The 15,533-nt window shown below is 39.1% G+C and overlaps 1 non-coding gene across 1 annotated transcript; it reads left to right on the forward strand.

Annotated features, from left to right (window-relative positions):
- Positions 1 to 14,632: 14,632 nt before the first annotated feature.
- Trnap-agg (transfer RNA proline (anticodon AGG)) lies at positions 14,633 to 14,704 on the forward strand. The gene has a single exon. It is a non-coding gene; the product is annotated as a tRNA-Pro (tRNA).
- Positions 14,705 to 15,533: the final 829 nt, after the last annotated feature.

Here is a 15,533-nt window from a genome sequence, read left to right on the forward strand (position 1 = left end):
CTAAACAAGATTTTGTACCATGGTGGAATCGATGGGGAAAGGTTGAAAGATGGAAACCCAACTGGTCTTGTTGTTTAAAACTTCCTAGAACTGTTTTTATCCCGGTTCCCCCGCCAAGATGAAAATTCCATGGTTATAACAGTTCTAGAAAGTTTTAAACAACAAGACCAGTTGGATTTTCATCTCTCAAGCTTTCCCCATCGATGCCACTATTTATGTTACTCACACTAGTTGTTTCGCGTTTTTGAGTTATTGACAAAATAAGATAGACCAGGCTTAAGAAAAAAAAAAAATCCGGAAAAACATTCTTCGGAAAAAAGACTGTTTAGCTATGGAATGCTCAAAAAGTTTTCACTTAGTGTTCAAGAAAGCTGAAGTTAGAAGTTTAGAAGCTACATATACGTTTCGCACAAGGATATACATTTTTTGTTATCCGAGATCTCGCTTATCGAAGGTGATCATTTTCCAAATTGCTTCAGTGTATTGCTACCTCACTCACTCACTCACGCATCCGCAACACAGACAGATGTGTTTCAAGTACGTCCTAGTAGTAACTACTGTAGTATGTTGTTGTGAGATGAGTGTGTTCAACTGGCAGCCCGGTGGGGCGAGCTGTCAGTCTGTGCGTTTCGAGTGAATGCGTTTTGGGTGATTGAGTTTCCGGTAAAGTGTGTGTGTGTATATGTCAGTGTGGAAAAGTTAGTTGTAAGTTAGCTGCGAAAGAAAACGGTCGGAAAATATACTCTGTGGGAAAAAAAATTAAACCGCGTCGTTTTCTTAGTTCAGCCATTACATCGTCAGAAGTGGAGTCAAATCGTGCGAATCCTAATGGAGAACAGATTTTCCAAGGAGAAATAAGTGGAATGGATGGAGGCGAATGGCGGAAACGGCGACCATCCGGCATCTGCGCGCTCTCTACGCTAGCCATCCACATTGCCCATCCGGATGAAGTGGAGGAGGAGGAGGATGAAAACGAAGCTGGTGGAGGAACGGACGAAGAGGAGGAACTTAATAGGCAGCTTCGAGTCCTACAGAAGCAGAAGCCAATCGCCGATTTGCGTCGGGAACTGGCAGGCAACGAACTTTTGTTTGCCCGGCCAGCGGATTTCCAAGATGTACGATGCCTCGTACTACTATTTTCCGGAAGTGATTCTTACGTCCCGGAGAGGTGGCTGGTCGACTTTGAGCGGGCTTGTGATTCCACAAGGGGAAACGCCGAATTCCGATTCAAATCTATCCGAAGACTTATGGAGCCGGATAAGGAAGCTGGATGGTTTCTGCGGACAGACCGTTCTCGCACTTACGCTGAATTCCGTACCAGTTTTCTTGAAAACTTCGGGCACACATACTCAGTGGCCGAAATCATCGAGCGGTTGAAGAAAACGACCTTTTCTGCAAATAAGATGACTGTCATGAGATACATCTTAAAAATTTGGACGAAGCCCAAACGGTTCAAATGATTGTAGATGGATTCCGGGACCGTTCCGCCGATATAGCTGTCCTTTATCCGGCGAATGACTTAGGACAATTGAAGCAGACGATATGCGCAGTTCCGGGAGACACGTTCTTCTTCCTTCCATGCGTCTTCCGTTCCGTCTACGAGTAGCAACAAAGTGAAGAACAAAAGTGGTTCCGATTCTGAGGTGCGCTGTTACAACTGTTCCGGTAAAGGGCACAATACCGCTCGTTGCTCGGAGCCTCGTCGATAAGTAGGATCGTGCTTCCGCTGTGGCTCCGGAGAACACATCATCAAGAATTGCCCGAAACCACCACCGCGCAACAAATACGAAGTGGCGCTGGTGGATGACTTCCGCCATGGCAGATCGGTGGACAACCATGACAACCAGCTGAACGGCGCTTTCTCCGAGTTGAATCTGATAAGTGCTGCCTTCCTTTCCGTCCAAAAAGTGCATTAGTTTAAATTTGTTTTTTCGCTTTTCGATACTGGCAGTCCGATAAATCTGGCTAAGCGTTCCGTTGTGCCTCGCAAATTAGTACCACCCAATGGAAAAGCTTCTGGATTCCGAAGTATAAGAGGTTTTCCGTTGTGTGCGTATAGTATAGTTCTGGCTCGAGTTAGTTTCCGAAACCATTCCGAAGAATTGAAGTTTTATGTTGTTCCGGATCATTTCATGGTGCATCCGCTTTTGTTAGGTCGGGAATTTTTAAAAGCTTTTGGAATTACTTTATTCAATACACGATCGAATCATTATGAAATTGAATTGGAAAATAAAAATGAAATCAAAATATCCGATAATTTGTTACACTGCGTGTATGATTCTTTCCAAAAAGTTGATATGGGTACGTTAGGAAATTGTTCTGCTTGTTATCCATACTTCCGTTCTACGAATAAAGGTCGGTTGTTGATGTTCCGAATGTTTTTGGAATCGAGCCCGATGAGCATATTACTATCAATCCTAAGATGGAAAAAAGGGTTCAAAGTGAGGTTATGGAAGTGATCAAGGAAAACTATCTGAATATCAAGGGCATTCCGGAAAAGCATAATTTTTACGAAATGAGATTGAAATTGACTTCCGACATTCCCACTAGTTATGGTCCGCGGCGGCTTCCTAAGTTGATCAAGTTGAAGTGGACAAAATTGTGGATGGTTTGTTGTCTGCTGGTATAATTCGGCCCAGTAATTCTTCATATTCATTTCCTACAGTGTTGAGAACAAAGAAATCAGGTGAACGAAGGATGTGTATTGATTATCGATCATTGAATAAAATAACAGTACGTGACAGTTATCCCATCCCGCTTATTGATGATTGCTTGGAGCGAGTTGAGGGTAAGCAGTATTTCTCAGTTTTAGATTTGAAGAATGGGTTTCATCAAATTAATATGGCCCCAGATTCTGTTCCGTTAACGGCTTTTGTGACACCCAGTGGACAGTACGAGTATCTCAAGATCCCCTTTGGGCTAAAGGACGCCCCTGCCGTGTTTCAGCGGTTTATCAACATGGTGTTGGATACGTTTATTAAGGAAGGTTTCGTTGTGGTGTATATGGATGATGTTACGTTGGCCACTAATACGATTTCCGATTATTTTGATTTGTTGGGCCGTGTTCTTCGAAGGTTGGCTGAGTTCCGCTTAGAGATAAAATTCAAGAAGTGTCAGTTTTGTTTTACTGAAATAGAGTCATTGAGCTTCACAGTTAGTTTTTTTTTTGTTTATTTGTGACACTTTACCAACGCTTTGGCATTCGTGTCAAACTTCACAGTTAGCGATAAAGGCATTCCGTTCCGGATTATTACGGATTGTAATTCTCTTGCTATGACTTTAAACAATAAAAGTGTAAACGCCAGAATAGCGCGATGGGCCTTGGAATTGGAGAATTTTCACTATAACATTCAGCATCGTAGTGGAACACTTATGAATCATGTTGATGGCTAAAGCCGTATTTCTAGCAGTGTTCCGAAAATCAATCAAAACAAACACTCAGGATGCGTTTCCTGTTGGAAACATTCTGATTGTATAATAGGATAGCGCCTCTCGCAACTGCTTCGCCTGGCTGGTATGCAATCTCGATCAGCGCTCCAATCAGTTATGCAAACCGAGTCGCATCATTCAGAATCATCGGTTTTGCAAACATCGCATATCGGAGATGAGTGAGATACAAACTGATCCATTCTGAATGTAGCTCACTCAGTATCCGCCTGAATTATATGTAATTCAAAAATATTTTTTGCAGGACGAGAAAAATCAAACAGTTGTGCGGGACACCAGTAATTTTAACGTGACGGACGACAGTTTAATAAGAGAATTTGTAAAAATTGAAAAACACTGCGAAAGTGAACATCTTTGTCTCACAAACACAACTACAATTTGATTTTGATCATACTGATATTAAAAAACGTTATAACAACAAATAAATTTATTAATTTGCTATGTTTCAAATCAAACAAAATACGCTAATGATCGGTTTCATGTATCACTCACTCGCTGCCTGATCCATTCACTCCTGATCGAAGACCAACATGATTCGCCATATGCATTGCGCATTGATGAGATTCCAATGATGGTGCTGCACTGTTTTGACAGCAAGCATCGTGCGAGGTGATCTGTATTTTAGCAATGAATTGAACGATCGATGATCGGGTAGGTCCAGTAGCAATCAATAACGAAACCCGACCGCTGTACGTTCAGGTGCGAAGTGCAATCAGAAACATTCTTTGAAAATGAGTGATTTTCGGAACACTGATTTCTAGTAATACTGATCAAATCATTTCTGCTATCAGTCCTACTTTTAGGTTGTTGCACTTCAAGTCACACAGGAACCCACTCCTGAATTGAAGTGGCATTTTATGGCAAAAGTATTTAAAAGTGGGCAGTGTTTGGTGTCCGTGTAATGCCCTAAAGTTTTAAATACCTTGCATTTGTAGCCTATACTATATACGTGTAATCTTGCAGTTCACCTTTTCAAACCTTCAGTTTAATTAACCTGACTGGACCATTTATGACTAGAGCCCCCATTTTTGCGTACACTTGTTGCGTATTATTCAGGAACTTTTGTAACTGCGTGAGTTGGACTCCTCGATCGATGACATTTGACATACACAAAATGTCACGGAAAATTCTTACAAACAGTCGATTGTGGTGTCAGTTTTCATATTCGGGATGATCTTGCAGCTTAGTGTACGATCAGCAACTTAATGTACGCATCTACAATCACTTCGCAGGAATGGTTCTGTATTCTGGGTAGTGATGAGTATAAGAGAAAGCTGCTTTCAACAATACGGCATTGCTTTCACTGGGTTACCCTGTAGTTTCTTGACTGTTCTTCCATGTCACAATCAGACCATAGATCCAATAGCAGTACGATCTTGCTTATGCCTTTATCCTCAAAACGCCAAAATATCCCTTGAGCAAACTAAGTATATAAAGGGGGGCGGTGCACTGTTCTGCTGCCATGTCATTTAAGATATCCCCAGGTGGGCTCAAACTTTAGTGTTTAATTAATAATTCAGTGAGATGATTATCATTGGAACGAGTTCTGGGCTGTATGTATTTGGATCTTTAGAAGGTGCCTTAAGGAAACCTTGATTATCAGGTCTTCTTCTATGTATCGGGATAAGGTTGGTTGTGCTTCATACTTCTTCTTGTACTGTTGCGTACGCTTTCTTCGACTAGGGGTCAATTTTGGGCTGCAGACAACTGTGTTTCGAGAGAAACGCCGCCAATCCCGAATGGGGTTCAGTCCTGATGCCACCTTTTTCTTGTCCCAGATGAAAACCAAGACAACAACTTTTGTAAATCTACCTTCTGAAAAAAGGACTGTTTGAATGTTTGGAATATGCGAATAAAAACAATAAAACAACTCTTGTCCTTCTATGGCGACCGTCAAAAATTCAGATGTCTGAAAAGCACTAACATATTTTTTTTTGCAGAATTTCAAAAATTGTAAGGGTTTCGATGGTCAATAATTTGCATAATTTAGCACTTTTTACTAGTCACAATTTAAAATGTTAGGGGTATACCACTGACCATACTGACTGGACACTCGATTTCGTTTTCTGGATAATTTTTCCAGAAAAAAAACAAAAAAAATCATTTTTCCAACAGTACGCAATGTCGATTCCAGAGTGCGCATCGATCGATTTGAAGAAATGCTATCCCAGTTAGGAAATGCCACCCAACTTTAAAAATAAAACACGCAATTTCTACGATAAAATCGGGCTAAACAGGACCATTTTTCCTACAGGGCATTTTTTGTCAAATTTTTCAGGTTCGCCACCTGCCGTCGGTATTGCGAACCTGCAAAAGCTGACAACAAAAAATTAGACAGAAAATGGTTGAATTTTTGTTCTAAGAGTCAAGTCAGTGTGGTCAGTGGGTATACTTTGATTGCAAGTTTCTTGATACTCAAGAAGCCTTAGGGAACTATCCACTTCGGCAAAACTGGATCGCCGTGAGACTCCATAAAAAGAAGTGTGCCGTGGTTGGAACTGCTCCAGTTTTGTCAAGTTGTGGTCCCATTTTTTCCTCAGTTTTTTTGTTACTTAATCGTCAGAACGTGGCTAACAATCGCCCGGCAATTAAGATCTTCTAAGTAGATCCACCGTGCTTGAATAGGGACTTTTCAACAAATGGCGCCGCCGCTTTATACCAGTTACGTTAGGGTTTAGTTGGTTTTTTTCTCGTTGTCCTGTTATTCCACAATTGAAGCACGACTTTATGTGCGCCGATCTCTTTATAATCGAAGAATGGCAATGCGAGAATTGCGATCGGCCCCTAGCCAAGGGAATACGCTCCAATGTGCATTCTTGTGACACAGAATTGGTACCTACTTTTGTGTGAAATAAAGAAGAAAAAATCGATTTGGTTCTGCAGCAATGCAAAACGAGATTTGGGACTCCACTTGGACAAAGTGGTTTGAATTCGAGAATAGGAATCCGTTTTCTATAGGACCAACAACAGCATCAGGAAGGTCACGAAAAGTGTTGGGCTTAAGATTTGAAAAAGAAAAAAGTGACTCACGACAAACTCCGCTGGTCGTCGATGTCTTTTGGCTCACGTTCACGCCGATCTCGATGTGAGAATAATGGCTTAATTAAAAATTCACTTTTTTCTTTTTCTCAAACGACCCGAAAGAAGTTGTTGAAAAGCTGATTTTTGGCACCACGATTGTGATTTGGATAAAGCGATGACGATTGTCTAGGATTTATTGGATTCAACTGGAGGTTTTCCGCAATCGTCTGGGAGTGGCTTAGCATATTTTTTTTGTGTTTTATTTCTGAACTCAAAGGTGGCACACGACAAAACTGAAACAAACGGAACTACGGTTCCGTGAACATACTCATGATTTAAGTCACCTCAGGAAGGTGGAGAGTGGAGACCATTTGGAACGTGTTGTCTTGGTGGGAAACTGCCTTATGGTGACAGGTTCAGGCTCTTGTTTTCTATCTCTGAAGCTCTTTGAAATAGTTGTAAACGATGAGGTGTGTTTTGTTGAGTTATTTTTTTTTTGTAAAGGCGGAACTATACTCTATCGCAAAAAGTGATTGTAACTGTGATACCGCAAATGTCATTCTCGATGTCGTGGGTTGACTTACGGACTGACTGTTAAATTAAAAAGTTAAGAACTGAGATGAAATCCACCTTCTAAAAAAGGGAATGGTTAAAACAAAAACACCCCACTGCGGCCAGAAATTTTAGTCTATTCATTCTATCAAATTGTCAGTTACTGTCTGAAGCAATTCTTTTCGTTATATGTCGGACGTCGAACCTTATTAATTTTTTTAATAACTTTCGACGTAAATTCTGAAGCTGAAATCTAGATTTGAATTTGAAATCTGAATCTGAAATGAAATCTGTATGCTGAACATGTGTTCCTGATCTCAAATTCGATCTCCAAATCGGAAACCATTTCTTCAAAATTGGACTTTGAGTTTTATTTTGTTTTTCATTTTTGAATCTGAATATTTATTTTTAATAAGGGATATTTTCTATTATCTCGTGGGTTTGCGCCGGGGGTCTTATGATCTTCCCCAAATTTTCAAATTTGGTTAATTTTGACGTCTTCAAACATTTGTATGTTTTCAGGTTTTTATTTTTTTTATTTTTCGAGTTAGTTTTGGTAATTTTTTGTGTGAATACCAGGGGGGTGACAATCTGGTTCTTCTTGCGAACAAGAATCTTTTTCTTTTTTTCTATCCATCGGGAGAAACGTTTATGTTGTTGTCAGGTTTGTTATGGGCCCACAAAATCGTGGGCCCGTAATTTTGATGGTTGTCAAAATCAATGACAAAGGATAGGGCTGTCACCCCCCTGGTGAATACCATAAAACAATATTTCAGAGCTGCATAAATCTGTCATTTTCAACGGAAATCATAAAATAGCTATTCAAAACGCATTGAAATTCAGCTTAAAAAAATATTTAAAAAAGTAGTAAACTTCAACATGAAAAATTCTAAATAAGCTTTAAATGGTGTCCTAAAGGACCGTCTGCATCACCGAATATTCTGCAAAAATACTATTTATTGCATTGTATAGCCCAATTTATGATGCAACTTTCATCTGAAGATACCAAAGTGTATCATCAATTCCTTTAAAAGTTATGAAAGAAATTATGGCAATAAATATCTTTTCTTGCATCGAAAACAGACAATGGTCAAACAACTGCACTGACATATGCAGGAAGAGCGTGTTTTTAACCACGTACAAAAGTACTTATCGAAGCAGGAAAAAACACTATTTTTTGTGTTTTGTACAGTGTTTAGAGCAAAACTGATTTCAAGTTTCAACCAATAATCTATTAGCGTATTCGTTTATGCCAAGTTTTGCACCAGGTCACTACCACACGCAGAGAAAACTTGGATTTTGAAACCAAACAAAACTGACTTTGATTCAAAACACTCAGTTTTTTGAACTCCTGTTTTCTTTGAATCAATGAATTCTCGTTCTGTTTCAAATGAATAATTTTTGAAAGAAAGAATTATTTTTTTGAACTGAATAATTTTGGACTTTGATTTTAAACAAATTCTTTGATTCAAAAGACATTTTTTCAATTGCATATGTTTTTTGAAACAAAGTAAATTTTCCTTCGACCAAAGAAAAATGTGTTCAACAGAAAGGAATAATTTCTTCAAGTTAAAACTTCAAACTTAGAAGATAATTTGGATTGAGCAAGTACCGAATTTCGGTTAAATTTTGGCCGGTCGTGTTTAAAATCAAAACTAGTGAATAAGCGATAGCTATTTAGGAAGATTCAGGATGAGGAATGCATACCATGGTAAGTGCGTGTTAATCCGTTAGACAAAAAGTGATTATTTAAGATTTTGCATTGTTACAGGACCACGGCTGATTCCGCCCAAAATCCAGCGGTCTGATCATCTTCGGCCCGTTCTTCAGCGGCAATCACCAGTTGGATGGCCAATAAAGCTAGCAACCGGAGTTGCTTCCGGAAGTCGGCCCAAGAAGAATGCCCTCAGGCCTCAGGCTAACATTTAGGACCGGTCAATTCCATTATAGTGAACCAGTGTTTGTGTTAAGTTTGTGAATAAAAATGAATTTAAGATGTAAATTGTTTCATTTTATTATTCAAAATTCCTAATAGGAACTTATGAACAACCGAAAATATTTCTTCCAATTGGAATAAAAGGAAAATGGTTCAATGAACCAATCCTTTTAAATCTAAATCTAAATTATATTGTAGCAAACGAAAACAACTTTGCATCAAATGAAACTGTTTTTTGTTTCAAAGTATTAGGATTTTGATTCAAAGATTTTTCAAATGAAAAAATCTTTGAAACAAAGGAAAATGTCCTTGAACCAAAGGAATTTTTATTTATCCCAAAATCAAAGGAAAAAATCCTTTGTTTTTGCGGCACTTTCCTTTGAAATAAAAAATCTTTTTTCTGCGTGCAGTTTTGCAGTTTATGGCTTGCCAGATACTTTCAAACAAAAGCGGGACATTTCAGGACAAAAAAGCGGGACACATCCGAAAAAAGCGGGACATAAAAGAACTCTTTAGAAAAGCTTAATTGTGTTGTCAAATTTATACGAATACTATCAGCCAAATTTATTCATAGAAAGTACACTGTAGTTTTTTTTTTGACGCGGATTGATTTTGCTTAGTTTTTCTTTCATGACTTTTATTTACACTTTTTTCCCCATATACACGGTTATTTTTCACGGCCCGTGGAGATTTAGAGGTGTATTCGGTCTCTAGTAGCAACGGAAGTCGAACTAACAATCCTTTCCTTTCCCCGATGAACCGTAAGGACGTGGCCGGCGCCGTTATTGACCATATAAGATAAGGAACCTTCGAAACGTGCACACAGAAAATGGTAAGCTAATCCCAAGCCCCATTTATTTGGATCTATGTGCAATTTTGATGGTTCTTGTCAATCACGGAGTAGCAACTACTGAAATGTACGGTTTATCTAAGCTCAAGCTCAAGCTCATATACACGGTTATTTTTCACGGCTCTCGAGAATTAACACGTTATTCGAGAGAAAAATATCAATTCCTACATGTAAACGGTGGATTTGATGTCGCGTAAAAAACCTTTGTGTTTGCCTAATAAGACACGAAGCGATGGTCTCTGACAAAGTTGTTAAGCGGAAAATTTCCTTAAGAGAATTTATAAATTTACACGAAAACCAAGCACGCTCGGCTCCACAGAATGTTGATGTTTCAGTACAAAATATTCAATCTTCCCATACAAATATGAAAATTCAAATTTACTCATGTAAACGTTACTCCAAAATTCTGCGGAACATTCAAAAATGACCCGAAACCGACTCAGTCTATTGTACCAACTCATCATTACATCTATTTACTTGATTATATTAAATTTAATGTTCAGTTCAATGACGAACTGTTCAGAGTCCTATAGTTAACTAGATACTAAAAAAATATTAATTAGATTTACATTTGTTAAGCGCAATCAAGTATTTTGATGTAGGAGAACATCCTGTAATGTCAAAAATATTTTAAACATAAATCTAAAAACTTTTCTAAAATTTAACTAATTATAAAAAGTACGAATCTCTGCGATGGAAGACTGCATCGATTTGCCTCTGAAGTTGGAGATGATTTTATTGGCCATCTTTTCGATTGATTCAAAACCCGCAATCCGATGAAGATCTTCGGTGTTGTGCCAAGGTGGAAGCTGCAAAATCATTTTCAGAACCTTGCTCTGAATGGCTTTCTTCCTCGTCGCGCAGCAGCTAGACCAAATCGAAACTGCATACATTATCGCTGGTCGGAACACGTGTTTGTAAATGATTTGATTTGAAATTTGTTTATTTAGAAGGGTACCATGCGCTGTACCGATTAGGCACCCAATATATGAGCATCTTATTTTTCAGGTACAATCTGGATTTTCTGTAGATGAAAGAATAGAGAGATTTAGTGTATTTATTACATTTAGATTGAATATCTTCAATGTGATTTTTAAAGGTAAGATTCCGATCAAGTGTGAGTCCTAAATATTTCACGTGATTAGACCATTCTAATGAAACCACATTAAAAGTTATGGAATGATTTTCAATGGGTTTTAAAAGTTAAGCTCTTGGCTTATGAAAAAATAAAATGAGTTGAGTTTTCGAAGCGTTAGGAGAAATGTTTCACATTTTCAAGTAAATCAAAAAAGAATTTAAATTTCCTTGAAATGTACTACGTACCACCCGTAAATTCCGATCTTTGGCAGAAAGCAATGTATCATCAGCAGATAATCTTTTATCTTTTCCTTCTGGTACATCAGGAAGATCAGAGGAACCAATATTGTACAAAATTGGCCAAAGTATACTGCTCAGAGGGACATTTGAGATCATCAATATTTGTCTCGTAAGAACTTTCAAATACATTTTACTTATGGCGTATTTTTTTTTGATTCCGGATTTGGCTCTGAAACCGTCAGAATAGAAAAACGAGTTTCGGGTTTCGAGTTATTCCATACGTAGGTGTGCGTGAGAACGAGCGCAATGTTTACATGCAGCTGTCATTTTGTTCTCCCTTCTGGATTTCTTCATTCAGTTCTTCACATCCGGATTGCCGTTTTTCGTGTCCGGATTGCACTGGACTGCATATAGTACGATTTTCCTTGGCTGAGAGGTTCAAAATCTTGGCAATAATCATTTGCCCGTTCATTATTTCAACTGTTTGTTTTCAGCCAAAAACAGCTGTTTAATGTTTTGACAACAACGTTGAGAGTATTGGTGGACTTCTCGCAAAACTGACTTTCTTCTCAGGGCGACTCCGTCCCTTTTTCGAGCGAACCTAGGTTGCCTCTCGAGCAATAAATGAGCACGATGACAGCAGTTAGAGCGAACCTAGGTTGCCTCTAGTTTGCCTCCAGGAGTAAAAAAATACGGTATTAAACAGGAGTAAAGGTTAAGTGTGTAGAGTTCAATGCGTTAAATCCCTGAGCTTACCACGGATTTAACGCTCGAACAATTGAATTTATTATTTTTCAATGCCAAAGACATATCTCAGTTAAACAGCTAAAAACTTTTTTGCCTAATAAGATACGAAGTTACGTTCTTCGAAAAAGTTATTCGTCGAAAATTCCCTTTAGAGAATTCAAAAATTGGCCCATTTGGGGTTTGGGATTTTGAGCCCTGGAAAAAATTGGATTTGCGGATTTTGTTTCATGAACAGTCCTCTGTGTTTTGAATAGGATTATTTTTGAAAACCTACCTGAGATAGGAAAATACTCTAAGATATTTCATGTTTGGCACAAGGACATTCAGACGAATTAATCTTTTAACGTTTAACAGGAAATCTCTTTGAAGACACTCTTATTTTCACGATCGGTTTTCATACCTCCAAACCAAATCAGCTCTAAGCAGCTGACACGTGCTTCGGTAGATTAACACGCGGCCGTTGGGCTTTTATCATTCCAATTAATCCGACCCAGACTGTTAATGTAACCACATTATTAAACACCACCACCGGGCCAAACGGACGGACAGAAGGACGCGGATCGCGTGGTTGCAAAAAGTCAATAAAAATATTAACTCACTTAGGCCACCACAAGTACCGAGCAATGCAATGGAAGCCCTTCAGCATTTGGCCTTTCTTCGGTCGGCAGTATGGTGCAGTTATGAGCGAGCTAGTAGCGCCAATCTTGAACCCTAAGACAGCCATCACGAACGACATCCATCACTGAAGGCCGTCTCACTCCGCCGTCGTTGTTTACCTCTGACGCCTATCGAAGCCCTTTCAAAATCACCTTCCCTCTGCTCGAGTCGAGTGGCTTTGGCGTGCGGATTTAATGATTATGGTATGCTACATTTAAATATGTTCAACCACATTGGGTTAAATGACGTTGCAACCTACACATCACCCCCATTTAGATGGACGAAGCACCTTTACCTGTCATCATCATCGCCCTCACAAGTGCTGCTGTCATTCGATCGCGAATGACCAAACACATGCTGGCTGCTGCAGTCGTCCCGGATCGGTTTGATGAAAAGCGAGCGGCTCAAAAATTATTTTCCGCGTTCAGCAAAATGCAGCTCATTCAGCTGGTTTTGTTCCATTTTAATGGAACTCTAATTGAGATTAACCACAGCGAAATAGACGGAATGGTTTCCAATTCCGTTTGAATGCAGCCCGGGGGAATCTATGGGAAAAAATCAAACTATAAAGTATGGATTTTTGTGGCCGAGAACTAGTTCCGTAATTTTAGAGTAATTTTTTATGTAATACCTACGTCTTTCAGAGGGCTTCATAAATTTATCATCGCAAAAGGGATTCAATTATCTGGTATTGAGAGGTGGCATTTTACTATACATTGAAGGTAAAAATTACGCTTTAAGCAAAAAAGTGAAAGGACTGTGTTCATTATAATGTTGATGACACGAAATTTTTAAGCTTTATGCACAAAATCCAGACAGTCGAAAGAATCACATTGGATGTCGGTCTCCGGAATACTGTTGAAAGTCGTCAACGTATTCGAAAGTGTCACAAAGTGACAATATATCCAATAAGTCCACTCATTAAAAAGCACTTGCCATTATAAAAGGCATAACATTTGATGCCATATTTATCATGGACACCGCTCTAAGAAGTCATTGGATTCTATGGGTAAATAAATTAATTTCGTGCTGCATCATCCGACAAACGCTACTCCAGATGAACCAGTAGAGACCACACCGGGGACAATCGACTAAGAAATTGATATTAATTTACCGTTTAAATCTGCTCTCCAACGACGGTCATTAATTACGATATCGTCGGACCCGCTCTTCGTCATCTTTGCATTCGGGATGTTTTGGAGCCGCATTAGCCGTCCGGCTCGGGAATCGGTGTGTGGCATCCGGCGAAGCTTGGAGAGCGATCCGCATATTTAGACGTTTTCCATGCCCGCACTCCAATACCTAGTATGGGTAAAAGACAATGACCAAACACTTCTGAGGTGAAGCCAGCCGGCTTCAGGTGTGCTATTTTGGCCCTTCCACGGCTAAAACAGAAGACAACGCGCACGGGAACGATTCCGGGTCCCATATTAACATCTAAATATTCATCATCCGTCAGGTCGTCGTCCGGTCAAACGGCGCTTTACCGGCAGGTCAACGCGCGTCTTATACCACAATCTAAGTAGCAGTATGATACGACCGATAATGCTGGATTGGGGACCCGGCTTTAGAAGGTATAACCTTCAAATGACGCTTCACGTAGACACGGTCGGTGTCTGCTGCGATTCTGCTGTCGCCATTGTCTTGTCGTATTCCCGAAACCTGACCGGTCATGCGAAAATAAGTAAGCTCTTCCGGGTCGGAACGATTAAGCGCTTTCCGTGTTCCGGTTTGATTAATGTTGTTAATAAATAAGTTTCACCTCAGCAACATTTTGTTGCAATTTGAAGATGACATCGGTAAACATTTAGTCACTTACCTGATTTAGCTAATAAAACATTCAACTAACCACAGATTCATATTCAAACAAAAACTGTAACCAAAACATAACGATTTCCGTGGTTTACTTTCCTCCACTCAATTCAATTGAAACAGCCTACATTGGTGAAAAGAGAAAGAGAGGAGAATGCGCACCACGCTGATATGAAGAAAAAAAAACATGCGTGCGTAGCTAGCTACCTACTCCAAACTCCGTTTGCTTTGCTCCATGTTTCCGGGCTCTTCCAAGTCAGCAGAACCGCTCTCAGGAACCCATACACACAACGGGCTCGTTGGTCTAGGGGTATGATTTTCGCTTAGGGTGCGAGAGGTCCCGGGTTCAAATCCCGGACGAGCCCACTTGATCTTTTTTACTTCCATTCTGAATGTTTTGAATTTTTGATCATTATCTGTTTTTTGTTTGGTTTGAAAGTAGAAAAATCCAATATTAATGGATCGATGGATGAAGCTATTTTACAGAGAGATGTCGCCACCAGAGTTTAGAGCTGTCAAACCTCATGTCAATGAAAACGACCTGCGTAACATTTCATATGGGCGAAACCAGCAGTTGGCTCTTATCGAGAAAAACGTATTTGAGATTTCCGAACATTTTAGAAATACCTATTAAAAAATCATGCACTATTTCTTTAAAAACTTATGCTGATTATTCGATTTATTGTTCGTTGAACATAAAAAATAGTGCATTTTCTCAATAAGTTTTTGATGTTTGAAAGTTTTGCTCAGTCTTGTTTTTTTATTTCAGTTGTATCTGGAGGATTTCCTTATATGATCGGTCGCTTTTTATCGATCTTGCAAATGCATACTTCATTTGTTCCTACTCGAAAAACTAATAAAATGCGATTTTACCGTGAGGTGATGTAGGGTAAAAAAAGATAGCTCATCTTATGTGTTTATGTTATAAATTATTAATTTGGAATAACAGAATCTTAGTGCTTATAATCTAATTAACTAGCCCTTTATGATCATTATGACTAAAATTTTCATTTCAAGATTCTTATATTTTGTTAACTATATAATTCCAATACGTCCAACCCAAAAATCTGACTTTTTATTGTACCGCCATCTGTTAGCAGCAATCAGTTTGTTTGATAATGCGACAGATGGCATTGCTTTTTCCCTCTATCGGTAGAATAATTCAAAAGGCCCTTAAATTAATCCATTGTTTCA

This window comes from Uranotaenia lowii, chromosome 1 (assembly GCF_029784155.1).
Source record: "Uranotaenia lowii strain MFRU-FL chromosome 1, ASM2978415v1, whole genome shotgun sequence".
NCBI classification, from domain to species: domain Eukaryota; kingdom Metazoa; phylum Arthropoda; class Insecta; order Diptera; family Culicidae; genus Uranotaenia; species Uranotaenia lowii.